This window comes from Alligator sinensis, unplaced genomic scaffold, assembly GCF_000455745.1.
Source record: "Alligator sinensis unplaced genomic scaffold, ASM45574v1 scaffold45_1, whole genome shotgun sequence".
Lineage (NCBI taxonomy): Eukaryota > Metazoa > Chordata > Crocodylia > Alligatoridae > Alligator > Alligator sinensis.
Window position 1 is genome coordinate 1,098,743 of NW_005842267.1, and position 15,029 is coordinate 1,113,771.

Consider the following 15,029-nt stretch of genomic DNA (forward strand, 5'->3'; position numbering starts at 1 on the left):
TGCCCCCCCCCTAACTTGGTACCCATGGTGAGCATCCCATCTGCCCACCACTAGTTATGCTACCGTGTTTGGAATTCTATGAGAAAACAACCAAATGGAACCAAGAACTGATTCTCTCTTATCATTACTTCTTTTGCATCTGTGCAGATCATTCTGATTCGGTAGTACAAATACATGAGATGTGGAACATGAGACAATCAGTTCCATGTTTCTTTTAAAGGACTGGATGGGGCTTCCCAGGCCACTGAGTCCAGTCCGCTGCGTTCTCTGGTAACCATTTATCTAGAGTCCTAAAAATCATCTTCACTTACAGAGTCATGAAGCATGTAAAGAGAGCAAAACCAAAAAAACCCTACAGAATGCCAGTGGTACAAAGCAGGGGAAACAAGGGAAACCCCAGTGGGGTGGGAACCGGGAGTGGGAATTACTTCCTGATTCCAAATCATAACCCAAAGAAGACTTTCCAGCCAGGCACCTGTGAGGTTCCTAAAACCCAAAAGAAGCACCAACACATCCCATTTAAAACTCCCAACTCTATCTATGGTCAATATCCAACACTTCAAAAAAAAATGGAAGGACTACCTTATAGAAATGAATAAAGCATTTAGAAGGCAAAATATTCCTTCCTGGTCTCTACAGGTGGCCAGCTGAAATACTAATGAATGGGATAACCAGACATGGCATGGAAATATAATTACTTTCCTACCTTTACATGGGCATTTTCAAAGAGCAACAGTGAATATAAATCATTATACTCACAAATAGCATAAAGACAAACAATAAATGAACATTGGGTAGATCCAAATGAAGTTCCCATTGGATTCAGAGGGGGTGAGGGTTGGGTTTTTATTGGATGTTACACACACAGTAAAAATATTCATGTTACCAGTTTGAAATGTAGACAGCCTTAAATAGAAATTAAAACAAAATCATATTGCCATCAGTGAATAAACAGAAACTGCTGCCCACATTATGTTTGTTTTAACTCTGCCTTTCTTCATATTCCCATATTTGCACAGATTAATAGATTTTAAAGCCAGGAGGGACCATTAGATCATTTATCCTGACCTATATAACAAAGAAAGGCAGACATATGTAATATTGTCTCAGGCTCTCATGCTATACAGCATAGTTATATTAAAACTTGTGGGCACTCATTATCTGCTCTTGAACTAGTGATATTTGGACTAAACATATTTGCAAGTCTAAGATTCAATGTTACCTTTCCCAGCAATTACACTTAGCCGTACACTAATTCCTCTTTTCCCATAACGCTAATGGAAATATAATTTTCTTTGCCTGTAAAAACATCCAAAGATAGCTGAAAAAATTCCTACCATTTTTGCAGAAACCTGTAGCAAATAAATGGATTGTTTCACTGCAGTAACAGGAAACTTTTTAATGATCTTCACTTTAGAGCCGGTTCTCTGACTTTTTCTAGTTACCACTGCCATATTAAAGAAGAAAGGGAAAAGTTTGATATTACTGTGAATACATTATGCTTTTTACTTTTACAGTAGTTAACCATCTGTCCTCTTCCAGGAAATCTGACTGTTGTTAGTTTATTTTAAGTCTACCTTAACCCACTTCCAGCTCTTCCATATCTACCATGCAAACATATTGGCTTTTGGTTCCCTTCTTAGGACAATCGTCTTTTATGCTGCCTCTAACTGCTTCTAAAATATCAGTCAGTTTTATTAGTGGATTTTATGGTGTAAGTTTAATAATATTTTACCCTTTCATCTATTTCTGTCAATGTTTCAAAAAACATCTTATTTAATATTCATCAAGTTGTACCTTACTTTCTCATGAAATAGCTTCAAAATTAATATTATAACAGAAGCAATTTTGCTTTCATGTGACTGCATAATATATATATTGAGCATATGTGCCTATGTACTATTTTGGTCTGATTATTAGGAGTTTACCCTGCCTCATATCTAAAGGTTGAGCTTTAGAAAATACAGTTTTTCCCTACCATAAGTTGATAAGTACAGCTAAAGTCCTTGAACTGCTATTCCCCTTACAAAGTCCCACGGGAGAATCAAATAACCACAGAAAAAACCTCAATGGTATAAATGCACTAAAAATACTAAAATAAAAACTGCACTGAAAAAATTCTGGCTGGTATTTTTATTGCATGAACACAAATGCTCAGAGTGCAAAATTCAGGAACATTTAATGAAGGCATATTCATTGAGTTTTTTTAATTCTGTCATTGTCATAAAGAAATGAAATGCAGCTCACAAAAATGAGATAGGAAAATTCAGTTACTATGCTGTATAGAAAGAATGTTTTAACACCCCATGATGATTCCAGTGATCAATCCATACAGGTTTCACCTTCACTCTTGGATGGTGCAAGGTGATATTCAAGAGCCTGAGAGGGGAACCTCTCAGGCTCATTGTCAACACTGTGTGACAATGCAGGACACACTGGGGGATCCTTAACTGATCTGGTCACAGGTCTGCTTCCATGCAATCATGTCCCAAAATTGGAGGATGGTAAGTCTGAATGGTCTTAATCTTTTACATAAATAGGCAAGCTATTCAACTAAACTTCTTTTGCTTTTAAGCAAGTGCTGATAACTTCTCTTGTTTCTATTTACAGCCCTCCACCTTACATACCTTTTAAATATGGAGTCATACCATTGTTTAACTGGTATTGAGCTTAGGCTGCATGTGTTTCCTCTTCCAACCTGAAGTAGGGCACTTGTGCCTGAAAGCTTGTCTAACATCTCTCCCAACTATATACATGGCTCTGTAAAAGATAGCACCAAAAAAAACCCTTGCTTCTCTACCTTTGAGGGTCAGTGCCTTGCAGTCTCAGAACTAAGAGCTTATTGGAAAAGAGAGTTGGCTTCTAGTTCTGGAGTGTTCTCAAGTAGCTGACATTAAACTGTTGGACTTTGAAGGCACAGAAAAATTATTTAAGGTTATTTTTAGAGTTTTGTATGACCCTGTGGTGTGATTTTCACCCTTAGTCCCTGTATCCCAGCTTATTTCCTTGAGATAAATGGGTTGGCACAGTATAAAGGAGCCTTGCAAGTCTCATTTTGGAGACAGGACAAGGATCTCCCCAGAACAAGCACTGCAAAACTCAGCTGTAGGACTGCCTTCCAAAGACTATCAGGAGTATGTTTACACTTTAAGACACCTTTGTATCCTCCAGATCCTGCGCTGCCCTGGTGCCGGTACTATGACTAAGACTATGCCTACACTGCTCAGTCTTGTCACCAAGGAAATACACTCTATCTACTGCCCACACTCCAAGGAAGTAATGGGGTGAGACAGCATGGATGTCAGCATGGAACACAGCATCCACCAAACTGTTACTCTTGAACATGCTGGAAATTCTGATCTTGAATGTCCCACTGGGGCACCCTTGCTGTCTAATTTCTGGCATTGATATATGTAGAGTGGGAACTGGTGGGTGAGGCTTATTTTCCCAGCAGCAATACTGAACAGTCTGCTGCTGCAGTGAAAACATATCTGAGTCATAGTGAATGCAGACAAAAGTGAAGTGACAATTTTCGCCTGATCTGGCAAGTAACCAAACACAACCGCATGGCTGCAGACCACTTCAAAAATGGTCCTCATTGCATGAGAGTTCAGCTTAAGACATTTCAAAACATAGCATCTCCTGTAACTTCTGTCTGCCTGCCTGCTGGCCTGTCTTTGTTTTCACAATCAGAGGGAGGAAAGAGAGTGGAGGAAGTTTGGTCTGGGGGGTTTTCAGCCCCTGCTGGAGGGTGGAGTGGGTGTATTTGAGTCCCCCCACAAGGTGGGGACTCCAATACACCCACCCCACCCTCCACCCCACTCTCCAGCGCTGGCTGGGAAACCTTAGAACAAACTCCCTCTTCTTCCTTTCCCCCCTCCCATTCTGAAACCAGGCCAGGCTGGGAGAGAGGAGGGGCCATTGCTAGGGGAAACCGGCTGCAGGTTCCAGCCAGCAGCTAAGTCCCTCCCCCCCCATCCCTCCCACAATCAACAGTGAACTTCTGTTTGGTCCGGGAGATCACTGTAACTCAGAACATTTCCTGAAAAATGTTCTCAGTTATAGCAGGGAGCTGCACTTCTGTCTGCACCTAGTGCTGGCAGCTCAAGATCAGGAGGATACAAAGGTATCTAAAAAACATCTTAGCCTGCCCTCCAACTGCCAATTCTGATCTCTGCATCACAGGATCAAACCCATAGTGGAAAGGACTATGACCCAGAAATATAAAAAGTAGTTCCATTGCCATTATTTTAAACTGAAATGTTCTATAAATAGTTTAGCCTGCAGTGTATATGGCATATACAAGATATGTGCTGATGAGGGATTGTGTGATATAAAAGCCTTTTTACTCATTTGAAAGGAACTGTAAAGTTACTTGTGTTTTCATAATAGACAACATGGAAATAACAAGTGGCCTAGGCCCTGGTGAGTAACACATCCACCCTATATTCATACCAAGAAAAATGTTATACTGCACTGCACCATGATGTATTCTATATTTAATTATGGTGCAGCAGTAATTGCACCGTAATTAAGGTTGGGTTACAGAGCTCAGTTTCAACAGGAGCTTATTTTGTAAAATCTCATTAAAATGGCTAAAACCAAAACACAGAATATAGCTCCAGTTTTTAAAATGAGTTAGCAAGATCATTGCAACCCCAGTACTCAAATTTCTAAGGCTAAAGCATCCTTAATTTAGAAACTATATCGCCCTGTCTTGTCTAGTGACCATATTATTATGAGTTATCCTATTTCTAACCACTGTAAAAACCACACTACTCTCTAACTGCCAGGGATAGAATGTAGTGTCATAGTAGATCCCACTTTCAGGTGTACATGGACCTCATCCACATGAGGTCAGTGTCTTCAGAATGATGGAGTTTTCTGGGGAAAGGCCACGCATGTGCCTTGTGAATCCTTGTGCTTGCATAGTATGACATAAAACAGGCCAATTGTGTTCCTCCAGCTCCTTCTTGCTGACCATGGCAAATAAGTGTCCAAACTACTAGTCTTTTGCTTCAGCTTTTTAATTCTTCAGCTTCTTTAATTTAAACCTTCAATTTTGCTTTTGTTCCATTGAGAAGAAACCAAGCAGAAACAATCTGACATGTCTGGACTAAGTATTAACACTCAGATCCCCCCTGAATAGACATCCTCACTATGCTGGGGACCTTATTAGGGTAGATTTTTAAACCTGCAAACTTCAAGACTTCTCATCTTTCTGTTGAAAGCTGAACACCTTATTTGAAGTGTAGACATACTCTTTGTGTCACCATCATGAGTAACTGAACCAGATCCATATTTCCAGAAATCAGCAATTACCCGACAGACTTCTTACACAAACAGGCAATAACCAATCAAAACTAGTCATGTGAATGTAATGTGTATAAAAACAAAAGAAACTAAGGCGCAGTCTGCGGAGTTGTGCTGACTTAGTTTGGAATGCAATTCCCAGAAACCCCAAGGGGTTGGAGGGAAAGGGAAAAAGGAAGAGGAAGCTTGAGGCTGGAGTAAGGGGAAGAGAGAGTAGTGTGCACAGAACCTGGTCAGCCCTATGCGGTGCAGCTGCAGATCTCACTGGCTTGGTCAGCCAGGACTGTGGACTGAAGAGCTGGACTCAGACTTGGGGGCAGCTGCAGACTGATGTTTGAGCACTCTAGGGGATAAAGGCTTGGTTGGGGACACCTCTGGAGATGTGAGAGGGAAATTAAGATTCTGAGCCTATGTTACCATAGTATTGATGTTTCTTTTCCTTTTATCTGATCCCTGTGGCCTGTTAGCTTGTGACCCTAACCTCTATGATTTGCTGTATAAAGGTGGGAACTCCCCCTTGCTGCTTGTGCCAGTTTTTGGAGCTGCTGGGTTGGAACAATAGTCCTCAATGGCAGATAGATAAAGCAAGAATACTTCACATTATCTACAAAAGTGGATGACAGCTGGAGTGGAACAGAAACTTCTGGTCATCTAGGTTTTCCTTGCCATCAGATCAAGATTTCCTTCTTCCAGTCTTATGTGGTTGTTCATGCACAATAGCATCCCCACATTAAAAGAAGACATGTAGGTATCTTCCCTCAATAGGAAGTTACGATGGGGACAGATGGCAGTGATTACCAGAAGTGTCCAGCCACGGACCTAGATGGAGGAGATGATTGCACGATGGTTGTTTTACTACTTGGAACTGAACCAGGTGTACAATTTGGCAGCTGCAATCATGACTGAGCAGGCCTACTTAGGTTCTGCTCTGCTTACCACATATGGGGAGGAGGCTAAACAAGTTACCCTAAACATAGTCTATCTCATTTCACTTGACTCAGAAACCACATCCAGTGGAATCACTCTAGCTGCAGTCCAAATCAAGTAATTCAAAAATGCAAATTTCAACCAACTCAGGCCACTAGTAGGGAAGGGGCTGCAGGACCAGGGGCTGAAGGTGAAAGGAGTGCATGAAGAGTGGTAGTTCCTTAAAGACACAATCTTCAAAGCACAAAGGAAATCCATCCCCACGCAGATGAAAGGTAAGAAGTGCATGAAGAGTGGGCGTTTCTTAAAGCCATGATCCTCAAAGCACAAAGGAAGTGAATTCCCATGTGGAGGAAAGGTAACAAAAGGGCTGGGAAGCCCTCTTGGCTAAACAGTGATATCATGGCCCTCTTAAGAAAGAGGTGTACAAACAATGGAAGCTTGGGGCATGCCCCAAGGAAGACTACACAACAATGGCCCACACTTGTAGGAAAGCAATTCGAAGGGCTAAGGCAGCAACCAAAATAAAATTAGTGACGGGAGTCAAGGACAACAAGAAATCCTTCTTTAGGTATGTAGGGAACAGGAGGAAAACAAAATAGGAGCGTGGGGCCACTGCTCAACAACTCAGGACAGCTGGTTACTGGCACTCAAGAGAAAACTGAACTCCTGACTTTGCTTCTGTCTTTCACCTGACCAAAGGCAAGATCATGCCAGAGTGAGTACAGAACGAGCAGGGTGGAATGACTGCCTTCCTACTATTACCATAGAACTGGTATGTGATCATTTGAAAAAAATTAGACATACAGTAAACTCTCTGGTAACTGGCACCTTACAAGCCGGCATGCTCTGTTAACCGGCATGCTGGCTTGTAAGGAAAAGTGAAACCAGAAGTGCCCACCGTGGCACTTCTGGTTTCTCTGGCTCCCCATGGCCCGCAGCAAAGCAGCCTGTACTGCCAAGCCCCCACAGCCCAGGGGCATAACAAGCTGCACAGGGCTGTGTGGGGCCCACCTCCATGTCCCATGGGACTCGCAGGGCCCGCAGGAGGGGCAGCAATGCCGCAGGAGGGGTGGAGGGATGCCCCAGACGTGGCGGGAGAAGCGGCAGCTGGGGCTGCTCAATTAACTGGCATATTTTATCCGGCATCCCCTATTAGTGGGGGGTGCCAGATAACAGAGCTTTTACTGTATATAAATCAGCAGGACCAGATGAACTTCATCCAAGGATGCTGAATGAGCTGGCCTGAAGTCATTGTGGGACTGCTGGAGAACTTTTCCAAAACTCATGGGGAAGGAGAGTTCTCGGAGGACTGAAAGAGGGCCAATGTTGTGCCCATCTTCAAGAAAGGGAGGAGGAAGGACCCAGGTAACTATAGTCCAATCATCCTAATTTCTATCCCAGGGAAGATCCTGGAAAAATTCATTAAGGAGTCTATATGTGATAGGCTTGCAGAAGGTAGGATTCTGAATTACAGTCAGCATGGCTTCATCATGGGCAGGTCTTGTCTTACCAATGTCAGGTAACTTGCCACCTGGCTAAGGGAGAGGAGGTTGTCATTGTATACCTTGACATCCAAAAGGCCTTTGATCTAGCATCCCACGATGTTCTTGTGAGTAAATTGCAGAACTGTGGGCTCAACTGTGAGGCAGTTAGGTGGGTAGGGAGCTGGTTGTGGGGTAGGACCCAAAGAGTTCTAATGAACAGATCTGTGTCATCTTGGTTAGAAGTGGCCAGCGGTGCCCCTCAGAGGTCAGTGCTTCTCAACAACTTTATCAATGATTTGGATGCAGGGGTGGAGAGCTCACTGGTCAAGTTTGCAGATGATACCATGGTCATGCTTGAAGATAGGTTGCAGATATAGGCGGATCTAGACAGGATAGCAAGTTGGGCAGATCGGAATCAAATGAAGTTCAACATTGAGAAAGGTAAAGTGATCCCCCTGTGGACAAAAAAAACCCTACACACCTGCAGTCTTGGCAACACCAAACTGACCAGCACCACTAATGAAAGGGACCTGGGGGTAATAATAGACCACAGTATGAATGTGAGCCAGCAGTGTGATGCCATAGCCAACAGGGCAAATAATACCCTAGCATGCATCAATTGATGCATCTCCAACAAAACTAGGGAAGTGATTCTTCCATTCTACTCGGCATTGGTGAGACCGCAGCTGGAGTACTGCATCCAGTACTGGGCACCGCACTTCAACAAGGACGTGTTAAAGCTTGGAGAGTCCAGAGAAGGACCACCCATATGATCAGATACTTGCACAGCAAGCCGTATAAGGAAAGGCTGAGGGATCCGGGACTTTTCATCCTGAAGAAGAGAAGGCTGAGAGGAGACTTACCACTACATCAGAGGCATACATCAAGGGCTCAGTGAACAACTGTTCACCAGGGCACCCTTGGGGATAACCAGGAGTAATGGCCATAAACTCCTGGAAGACCATTTCAGACCCAACATTAGGAAAAACTTATTCGCAGCCAGGGTGTCCAGACAGGGGAATAAGCTCTTTCCAGAGGTGGTGCGATCACCTACCCTGGAAATCTTCAAGAGGAGACTGGCCAGTTACCTTGCTGGGACCACCTGACCCAAGTTGTCTTTCCTGCCTGGTACAGGGGGCTGGACCCAATGATCTTCCGAAGTCCCTCCCAGCCCCACAATCTATGAATCTATAATGAAGTTTGAAACCAGGAGTGTCCACACCTTGATGACAAACCCCAACAGTAATTGACCAGAGCAGAGAATGTAAATGATCTGATCATGACACTGCTGCACTTAGTGAGTCCAGGAGAAGGGGAGCTCACAGAGCATGGTTGCTACACCATCTTGTGGAAGGGAAAAGATGAAAAAGATAGATACCTCTATGGTGTTGAATTTGCTATCAAGACAAGATTGTTACTCAGATGCCAGAATGTCCAGTTGGCCTCAGCAAACATCTCGTGACTTTTTTGCTTCAACTGACTGACACACAACATGTGACAAACATTGCCCTAACCCTTGATACAGGTGATAAAACAAAAGGATTCTAGTTTAAACTCAACCAAGCCTGAGTTTTATGTTCCCAGAATCATCTTCCCCAAAGAAGATAATTCTTCATGGTAATTTCGGTGCTAGAGTGAGCAGGAACTCTGAGCTAAAGAAAGGAGCAGTTAAAAAAAGGAGGAGGTGGGAAACATTAAAAAAGAGTTTTCCTGTCATCCTTGTATTGAAGGATTGCAAATGATGATGGCTCCATGCTAGCTAGCCAATAATGTAAAGTGCATGAATATTTCCGGGAGGAATCAAGAAGCCTTGTGCTGAGGACATGCAGGAAGAGGGAGGCCTAGGCTGGAGTTCTTGCTTCTTAGTCTATTATTGGATACAATGGTTCAATGACAGGAGGAGTGGTAGGTGGGGGGGTGGGGAGGGTTGCAGGATAAGTGACCAGAGCCGAAGGCAACTTCACAAAGCCTGGCTCTCTAATGTTTGCTTTTCCTCCTGGCTGGGCACCAAGAGAGCATCAACTGGCATCCCTATGCTGTCCATAGCCTGAGCCTTAGGATGCTTTACTAGGAAGGGGAAGGATATTATGTGGCGGGGAGTGGAATATCACCCTCTGGTTGAGTGGCGCCTAGCACCTGTGTCTTCCACGTCCTGGGTAAGTGCTCTAACTATCAGGGTATTTGGAGAAAGTGGCCCCCACCATATAGTCATTTTGCATTCAATGATTCCCCTGTTACCTCTCAGCTCTGTGTTCTTGGGGAACCCTGGCACAGGACGCAAGCCTGCCTGACTCACAAAGAACTCTTCTCCTCCCCACCTCTGCCTGAACAAGAACTGATTAGAGGAAGGACTTACAGAAGACAAAGAAGATGCAGTGGGAGACACACCTAAAGCCCTCCAGATAAGGGTGACAAGAGTGAAGCAACTCCTCTGGTCTCACTTGCATCCAAGATGGAACCAGATGACAACTTATGTCAATGGGAGATGAGACAGGAATGCACCTTCATTAGCATTCAGGATGGAGAACAGAGATTCCAAGGCAAGGACCACACTGAATTCTGGGATCAGAAAAGCAGGGGAGCACTGCATGATGGGGGATCCCTGCTCCAAATGCTAATCAACCAAGATCTACACACACCCAGCTCAACATTTATCAGACCAATTCTAGTAATGACTCCTCTATTTGTATCCAAAACACTAAATTTTCCTGTCTGTATTGTGAGCTCCCTCAGAGTAATGCCACCTATAGCCAGCAGTTATCAATTCCTATTATCCAGCATATGAGCTATTGTTTACCCCTAAACAAACCTAGTGTTCTCCCTTGCACCATTGTTAGTTCTCTACAAAAACCCCCACCCAAGCTCAAGTTTCTGTCCTGGTGCTTGGGTCCAAAAGCTGCACCAGTTCCACTCCTTTTCTGCCTGGAATCTCTCCATTGATCATGCTGAGTACTCTGCCTGTCTGTCAGATGCAACAACACCTGGGAACCTTGACTGGTTCAAGCTGAGTGGTGAGACCCCAATTCTCTCTCTCTTTGACTCCAGGAACCTGATTTTTATTCTCTTACTCCAGGCACAGCTTTCTAAGCCTGACTTTTGCTAATCAAACTCAAGCTAAACTTACCCAAAACCCCAAATTGAAACTATGTAATATTGTAACTGTTTAGTTGTCTCTCTCTTGTATGGCTATTATTACTGGTGTCATCATAAGTTCATATACACAGCAATAAATAATGTTTATGGTCAAGCTAGTTGCTATACTTTCTCTCTGAACCTCTCCTACTCTTTCTGCTGAGTTTGAGAAACATAAGGGGATCATCTTGTACAGGCTGATTGACTCAGTTTGGCTCAGATGTGCCCTAATGAACTGAATGCTGGCCCATGAGGGTGTCAACTGGACACCCAGCTGGATTCAGAGGTATTCTGTTTACCTGTGTGCTTGTGTCTGACTGCATTTTGTTGTTACCTTAATGAACTGATTCCTGGCATGTGAGGGTGTCAGCCTGTCCATGCTGATCAACCCAGCCAGGCCAGGCGTGTCACATTAATCTGTGTGTGTGTGTGTGTGTGTGTGTGTATTTGACTGATTTGGTGTCTGGAGGAACCCAGCCCCATTGAAGCTGAGTTCTGCAAGGTAGCTCCATTGGTGGTAAGGACTTGCAGAAGGGAGAGATACAGCTCCATATAGAAACACAAGCAGCACATTGACAGAATTACAGAGACCCTCAGAAACATACCCCTAATAAATGAGAACACCCCAAAGTGACAGGCAAATCTGATAACAGTGTGTTAATGTGTTTGGGAACTTGCAGGGAATTTGTGCACCCTCCCATGAGCCCTGGGGTTAAAAGGTAGTGAAATTGTAAAGCCCGCTCATGCTCAGAAGAAAAAAAAGTTTAGGCGCACAGGGGATGACATTCAGTGATTTAGTGCTTTATGTGGCTTAAGTTGTGCTTAACAGGATTTGGGTCTTATTTGTGGAGTCCTTATTTCACCCTTCAGTGACTGGCAAAATGGTGGTCATCATGCTTACATGTCCCACACAGCCATGATTGGAAGTTGAAAGGTAAGCTACATACTGGCTGGGATGGGATATGATGCAGATGAACAAAGAGTGTATGATGCTGACCTGCTGGAATATTGCCAGATTTTAATGTAGAATCATAAAAGTAACCTCAGGAGTGTTGAACCAGAATACCTTCCAAAAACACAGAGATCATGTTGGATATGCTGAACTATTGCTATAAAAAGTATGAGTTTACTGAAGGTGAGTACTTGGAGCATGAGTTTGATAATGTTCGGGTTTCATGATTTCCAGCAGAAATCGTTTCATGATTTCTGCTGGAGATGGGAGTTAAACTTAAGGAATGTTTGGAGCATGTAAAATAGAGTTGTAGAAGGGAAAGGAATACGTCTCACCTCCTTATCCTCTCATTTTTCTCTCTAAGCTTTAGACTTCTGCCACAACCTTAACTATCACTAAACAGTGTCTTTGGTAAATATATGAAACAACTACCACACACAGAGAATACATCCTGGTGCAATGTTATAAAAGGTATTAGTGGCTACAGTCCAGGATAGATGTATTACTCATGAGTGACTGAGACACTTGATTTTTCTTCATGGTTTGTTGTTCTTGGGGGTTTTTTTCTTCAAGTCATGCAGTTTTCTGTGAAAACAAACACATCAATGTTTCTTTTTTCTCCTTGAAATAAAAAAAATGTCAGCAGCTTAGCAATCACGCGCACATCTACAATAGACCCTTGTAATGAATGTGTTTTACAGACAGGGGAAACAAATCAGCAAGGAAATAGATTCTAACTTCAAGTTGTGGAAGGATTAATTGAAGAAAAAAAAACAGTCCAGATGTATCATAGAATCATTCTACTCCCACCACCAACTGAAAGAAAAACTCCCAAATCCATGCATGTGTAGTGCCTGATTTTTCTTTGTGCTTGCATTTTAAAATCAATCCATTTGTTCTGTTTTTGACTTTTATAGTTTTCCCTGGCTGCTAAACTGTATCCAGAATATCTAGAGAAGATTTATTTTCATTTCTCCCCAGCATTAGCTTCCTGGCCTAAGAACACCAGGTTTTGAGGTTTTGACTTTACTAGACTGTAATGCTGTAATGAGGTTTGAGGTTTTGACTTTCGACTCTTTTACTTACTGAAAGGTAGATCATGATCTTAGAATCTACCCAGACTCTTACAGCAAAAATGCTTCAGGAAAAGATCATAGAAGGATGCTCTGCTGTTACCTACCTACTGTTTGAAGCAGGCAAGAAGATCTAGATTCACGAGGGAACTGGGCACTGCAAAACTGAAAGGTGCAGTCCCTAACTTTAAGGCTTCTTGTTGCCTAGTGGAATCCACAGCCCAAAGTTTGATACTTAGGCTACAGTTAGATGCCTTCAGAAACTTGCATTCAGAATAACTAGCATGGTGAGATGGGAGTTGTTTGGGCTAAGCAGTAGTAAATGCCAGAGAGGGTTATTTTCAAAAGTCAAAGATGAGTCAACCCATTCAAAATATGGCTTACAAGGTAGTCTAGAGCAAGGGTACTCACATTTCTCTGTTAAAACTGTTGCCAAGTGCATGGATTACTTAAATTCCTTGAGCCAGAGAGAGAGAAAGCATGACTCTAGCTAGTGAATTAGGACACTCATCTCAGGAGAGAGACTTGTGTTCCAGACCCATCTTAGCAATCATTTTATATAAAATGATGATGTCTTCATTGAAGCGAGCACTCAAATTACTGTCATCCATCCTGAAAGGTAAGTCCTCTAACCCACCAGGCTAAAGCAATGGTATGCAACCTTTTCCAAGCGTGTGTTGAAATGACCCACCTCAACTCTGGGTAGGTGGGCAGGCAGGTGCCGGGATCCATCTGCAGCTGATGCTTCTCCCAGTGGCAGCATGGGAAGAGTACCCACAGTCAGAGCCCACAGCTGCCTAACTCCAACAAAGCCCCATGTCCATTGACTGGGTGAAACAGCTCCATGGGCCAGATCCAGACCATAAGACCAAACATTGCTGAGCACTGAGTTAGAGCATGGTCTCTTTCTTTCTTTGACCCAATACATATTTATTTATCCCACACAGTGGAACTGCTTCATCAGGAGATAATTAAAGTACTCATAACCCATATAGCCCAGAGGGTAGAACTCGCTCATGGAATATATATGTCCAAATCCTGTGAAGCTAGGTTTCCTGCATTTCACATTAGTGTTCAAACCACTAAAACACTGGATGAAAGAATAAAATGATAAGGAACCAGTTCTGTCTCCTCAGGCCAAGAATGAACTGAAAGAACAGACGTGCTGTTTCAAAGATTCAAGATCCACTCTTGTCCTCTGTCTTCTCTGGTTGGCTGGCCAACATAAGTTGCTCCTTGCTCAGGGTGCTAGTTTTTGTAAATCCTATTCTTAGGCACCTAATTCTCCCTCCCATGTGTTACACAGAAAATAGACAACCCTAGACATTGTGAATTCTTGTAGGTGGGTAGGCACCTAAAAGTTAGGTACTGAAAAGCTTGGTGTCCTATTATGTCTCCATTTGACTCTAGGCCCCTAACCACTTAGCTTCTTACTTTGATACCACATTCAACATGGGGGCAGGGAAGCAAACCTTCTTCAATTTGAGTACCGGAGATAGAGCTGCTGCTGGCACCTGGCTGGGCCAGAAATGAGTTATGAGGTTGGGGAGGGGCTGCCTAGCATTGGGGAGACTGTGGTGTGAGTGGGGGCATGCAGGGGAGACTATGGTGTGCAGCCCCAGAAGGGGGCAGGGGAGACTGCACAGCTGCTGGGGAGCTGCTCCAGCTCTGGCTCCAGCCCCAACCTAGCTGAGGGGCCAGGGTTAGAGCTGCTGCCACTTCTGCTTGGCTGGGGCTGGCACCATGGCCAGGGCCACCATGTACTCCATGCCCCAGATCAGAGATGGACTCAGAGCCACCATACTGGGTAAGTGGTGGCAGGAGGGAGGTGGCTGGGGGGCAAGTAGCCAGGGGTGCAGCTCTGGAGGGGCCAGGCACAGTGGGGACAACTGGTGGGAGACATGAGGAAATGGGTCAGGTGGCCAGGGGGAGGTGGCTGAGAACAGGATTCACAAAAGCCGTCCTGCGTGCCTGGCCCCTCCAGAGCCATCTCCCCCTTCCTCCCCCTGCCTTGGCCACCTGCCCTTCTGCTGCTGCCATTGACTAAGTATAGTGGCTGAGACCATCCCTGGCCCAAGCCATGGATCACACAGTGGCAGTGGCACGCACAATTTTCATGTATAGAATCTAATTATTGGGGATTTG